The sequence below is a fragment of the Bombus fervidus genome, unplaced genomic scaffold, assembly GCF_041682495.2.
Source record: "Bombus fervidus isolate BK054 unplaced genomic scaffold, iyBomFerv1 scaffold0031, whole genome shotgun sequence".
Taxonomy (NCBI): Eukaryota; Metazoa; Arthropoda; class Insecta; order Hymenoptera; family Apidae; genus Bombus; species Bombus fervidus.
The window spans coordinates 35,001-40,000 of NW_027212594.1; the positions used below are offsets into that span (position 1 = coordinate 35,001).

Consider the following 5,000-nt stretch of genomic DNA (forward strand, 5'->3'; position numbering starts at 1 on the left):
AAAACTTAAAAAGATTCTCGAGGCGCTTGCGTGAGGTCGTACACAGAAAGACCCGCCGTCTCCGAATCCTATAACACGAAACCGCTACTATTAATAATAATAATAATAATAATAATAACGATATGTGAGGGAACTTGAGCTGAACACATATCGAAAAAACTAAAAGTTACAGTGGAAACCACGTGTAATGAGAAATGCGATCGAGGCGCCTGCGTGAGGTCGTACACAGAAAGACCCGCCGTCACGATCTCGTATTTCGTATTTGCATCGTGGAAATCCAACGAACGAACAATATAATATATAAACTAAAATCTCTAAAGTGCCTCGTGTCGGAGAGATCACTGCTCACACCTCTTCTATATTTCGTAGTTGCGTTGCGTAGGCCTCACCTCCTAGCAACGGGACATAAGGAAGACTGCTCTTTGGGATCGAACGAAGCGTCTATAACGAGTCGTCGACGAGAGCGAAAGAACGCGAATAGCGAGCCGCAGAAAAATAGGATACCGAATTATATATCTTCGAAGGTTCTCTTCGAAGATCCATGGATACCTATATCTGCGCGTCTCCAGCTATCTCGCGCGTCTCTCCAAACTCTCGTCGTTCCTCGAAACGTGCTTCCTACCCAAAGGGCGTTCGTTCTTCCTATGTCGTTTCGTTGTCGTTCGTTTCAACGGCGAACGATATACGATGTTCGACAAAACGAAACCACGTTGTACGTTCGTACTCGTGGATCGGGTAACCTAGAACGAAAACGCATTGCGTGGATGTTGGCCCGAAAAGATATATACCAGTGCGAGTGATGGTAAAGAGTATAACGATTCTTAACTAGACGAAGTTGGTTCGGAGGGGACCGCCGGCCGTCTCTCTATCCTCGCGAGTCTAATGCCTCGTTCCGTCGCTAGAGTTTTTCAAACTCTGCTTCTGGCTATCGGGAAGAATAGACCGCGCGCGAGGAAGAGGAACGACGACCGTGCGCGTCCCATCGATTTTTTTTATTTTTACCTGAACCACCGAAGTCGATTCAGAGGGGACCGCCGGCCGTCTCTCTATCCTCGTTGTCGTGAGTCATATGCCTCGTTCCGTCGCTAGAGTTTTTCAAACTCTGCTTCTGGCTATCGGGAAGAAACGACCGCGCGAGGAAGACGACGACGACGACCGTGCGCGTCCCATCGAATTTTTTTTTATTTTTACCTGATCGACGGAAGTTTCGTCCGGTTCGTCTCTTTTACCATCGTCTCGTCGACCCGTTCAGAGGGGACCGCCTGTCCATATCCTCGTTGTCGTGAGTCATATGCCTCGTTCCGTCGCTAGAGTTTTTCAAACTCTGCTTCTGGCTATCGGGAAGAAACGACCGCGCGAGGCCGATGGCTGCGAGTCCCATCGAATTTTTTTTAAACGCACGCACACACATACACCTGAACGGAGATGCGTTCCTTTTCGTCGCGATTTTTCGCGCTTTAGTCGTCGTTGTCGCCATCCGTTCGGAGGGGACCGCCGGCCGTCTCTCTATCCTCGTTGTCGAGAGTCTAATGCCTCGTTCCGTCGCTAGAGTTTTTCAAACTCTGCTTCTGGCTATCGGGAAGAAAAGACCGCGCGAGGAAGAGGAAGGACGACCGTGCGCGTCCCTTTCGAATTTTTTTTTATTTTTACCTGAGCGACCAAAGTGGATTCAGAGGGGACCGCCGGCCGTCTCTCTATCTTCGTTGTCGCGAGTCTAATGCCTCGTTCCGTCGCTAGAGTTTTTCAAACTCTGCTTCTGGCTATCGGGAAGAATAGACCGCGCGCGAGGAAGAGGAAGGACGACCGTGCGCGTCCCATCGATTTTTTTTATTTTTACCTGAACCACCGAAGTCGATTCAGAGGGGACCGCCGGCCGTGTCTGTATCCTCGTTGTCGAGAGTCTAATGCCTCGTTCCGTCGCTAGAGTTTTTCAAACTCTGCTTCTGGCTATCGGGAAGAAACGACCGCGCGAGGAAGACTACGACCGTGCGCGTCCCATCGATTTTTTTTTACCCGAACGATGGAGATGCATATCGGCTGTTTGCTTCGAATAACTGGACGAGAGGAACGAACATATATATATATCATGGGCTAGCCACCGTGCGCTTTCTTCGCGAGATCGTGTGCTGTACAGAGGATTCAGAATCGGGTGTTATATCCCCGTCGTTTCCTGACGAACGGAGCTTCGATCTCGTTGGTTGTTATATATTATAATGCACTTTACGCCCGGTCGGCGGGCTGCGTGTGTCGTCGCGCAGTCCGTCCGATTTCGTTTTCGAACGTATTTTCGTGTCGTCAATCATATGGCGACTTCCGCGCGTTCGATTCCCGTTGGTCGGACGTTTGTCGGATATCGGCTTCTTTCGAACCGAGAATAAGAGTACAAAAACCTGAGTACACAAACAAAAATCCATGCATAAACGATTACCCTGAACGGTGGATCACTTGGCTCGTGGGTCGATGAAGAACGCAGCTAATTGCGCGTCAACGTGTGAACTGCAGGACACATGAACATCGACATTTCGAACGCACATTGCGGTCCACGGATACAATTCCTGGACCACGCCTGGCTGAGGGTTGCTCACGTAAACCTAAGACTGCTTGCGTTGCGTATCGTTGCTCTCGGTCCGTATCTCTCTGTTCTTTCTTGCCTCGTCGACAGCCCGCCGTCGTTCGTTTTATCTTTAAACGAACGTTTCTGAGTCGGAGGACGAGCGCCAAGCAAAAGAATACGAATTAAAGAGCGGTCGAGGGCTCGTACGCGACGTACGAGCGATTGTTGGACGTTCGTCGGCGTTCGTCGCTGGATCGTGTGGAGACCGGCGTACGCATGCTCTCGATACAAATATATATGAAAAATCTATCGCGTTCACGGGAGACTCGCAAAACTACCTCCGTCTCTTCTCTGTCCCTTCTTGGCTTGACAACCCGCCGTCGTTCGTGTTTTACGAACGTTTCTGAGTCGGACGAAGCGCAAGAAGAAGGATACGAATTAAAAGAGCGCGGAGAGAACCGTCGTCGTCGACGCGGTTATCGAGATACACAGAGCGAGTTTTCTTCGTGGCCGATTTTTTTTTTCTTTTTGTATCAGCCTCTGCTACGTTTTGTTAGTCTTCGATAAGCACGAATGACCGCGCCCCCGACGTCGTCTTAAATGAATTTTTGGCGAGACTGAGAGAAAGCAAAAATATTTTTGAACAAAGTCAGTCGAGAGAGGAGAGAAAAGAGAACCAAGATATTAAAACCTAAACCTAAACTTGGTGGCGTAACGAAAAACTGTGTGCCTTAAAGAAACACAACCGTCTTTTCATCAAGATGTTTTTACTCGTACAGCCCCAGGGATCGAATACCCACTCCGTCTGTTCGTGCGGCAGAGATGTATTCTGCAGGCGCGAGACGACTGACGAGAAGACAACGAGGACCGTCGCATCGATGGGTCGTCGTTGCGTTTTTCATCCTCTGTGCTTTTTTCTGTTCTTCGCGAACCCAGAGAAAGCCGTAGATCCGGGAACGGACACACGAGATTTCTTCGAACGCTGATGACTTAGGGAGATGATCCCCAGCGTTGCGCGGAGATCGGAGAGTACGCGTACATGTATCGGGACGAATTTTTCCCCGTCGGTCGCGTATCTCTCTGCCCGCGCGCCTGGCCCAAAGCCACGTTCGTCGGAAATCAACGAAAAGTGTGTTACGATCTAGCGTGCGTCTACGATCGGCTATATTTAAGGGTGACGAAGAAGAGAAAAGCTCACGGTGTTGCGCAACGTTTCTGTACTCGATTTTAAGATGTGCATGTGAGTCCGTTACAAAGTTGTTCGGATCGTCGAAAATAGTCGTTTTCGTCGTCGTGCGAAAGAGAATAATCTCTGACATTGGCACGGAGAGATCGCGCAGAGGAAGAGAACGATCCTCTTTGGCGAGGCTCGAGAAAGACTAACGAAACTTGATTAGAGACGAGGTATACACGCGCCGTACGTACGACGTACGCGCGTGTGATTTTTTTTTGCTTTAAGGCGATTCGGCGCTCCGAGTATTAGAGAAAAAGAGATCGTTGGTCATCCCATGTCTCTTCGTCGTCTATCGCTGGACCGCGCATCCTAACGTATCGCCGGTCGTCCAGTCCCCGAGTAATAAATTCACCCCGTTGTGTACGTCTCGCGCTCGCTTTTCCACTTGCGTGAGTTCCCGTGCGTTTTCGTCGTTGGTACAGAGCAAAGAAACCGATATGTTATATACATGTCGCGTGTTCGATCTCTGTGCCAGCAATAACAGGCGAAAACAAGGAACCGCTGGAATCGTCGAGAAGAGAGAAACGGCTACGGGAGATATATTATACATAACACGTGTATATATATATATATATTATACAAAGAGGACGGGCGTTAAAAACCGGAGATCGTTACGGGTGTCTTGCGTGAGTCTTAGCTCGAACATGATACGACGAACGAAGTTTAAAAGGCACTTTGGCGAGATGCATAAAACGTTTCTCGATCGAGATAGAATATAAGGTTCTCGATTCTATTCGAATTAATTTTTTTTTTTTATTTTTTTTTCTCTTTGAGGCGATTCTCGGAGAGAGAAATAAAAATAAAGACCCTCTGTCGCATTGTTATCAAACCGTCTTGCTTTTCTCGAATCGCGCCCACATGGCACGAAATTTTTTTTTCTTTGAAAAAAAAAATTGTCACCGTGTCGTGACGTTGAAGCGACCTCAGAGTAGGCGAGATCACCCGCTGAATTTAAGCATATTACTAAGCGGAGGAAAAGAAACTAACAAGGATTTCCTTAGTAGCGGCGAGCGAACAGGAATTAGCCCAGCACTGAATCCCGCGGTTCCGCCGTTGGGAAATGTAGTGTTCGGGAGGATCCGTTTATCCCGTGACGTCGAACCGCGTCCAAGTCCATCTTGAATGGGGCCATGTACCCACAGAGGGTGCCAGGCCCGTAGTGACCGGAACGCGTTTCGGGAGGATCTCTCCTTAGAGTCGGGTTGCTTGAGA

The 5,000-nt window shown here is 48.9% G+C and overlaps 2 non-coding genes across 2 annotated transcripts in view; both read left to right on the forward strand.

The window, feature by feature from the left end:
* Window positions 1-2,425: 2,425 nt before the first annotated feature.
* LOC139997138 (5.8S ribosomal RNA) lies at window positions 2,426-2,580 on the forward strand. Its single transcript, XR_011802585.1, has one exon. It is a non-coding gene; the product is annotated as a 5.8S ribosomal RNA (ribosomal RNA).
* Window positions 2,581-4,706: 2,126 nt separating this feature from the next.
* The window catches only part of LOC139997137 (large subunit ribosomal RNA), a 4,174-nt gene continuing 3,880 nt past the window's right edge, over window positions 4,707-5,000 (forward strand). The window contains exon 1 of the ribosomal RNA XR_011802584.1: window positions 4,707-5,000. This exon is cut by the window's right edge and continues 3,880 nt beyond it. This is a non-coding gene — a ribosomal RNA (large subunit ribosomal RNA).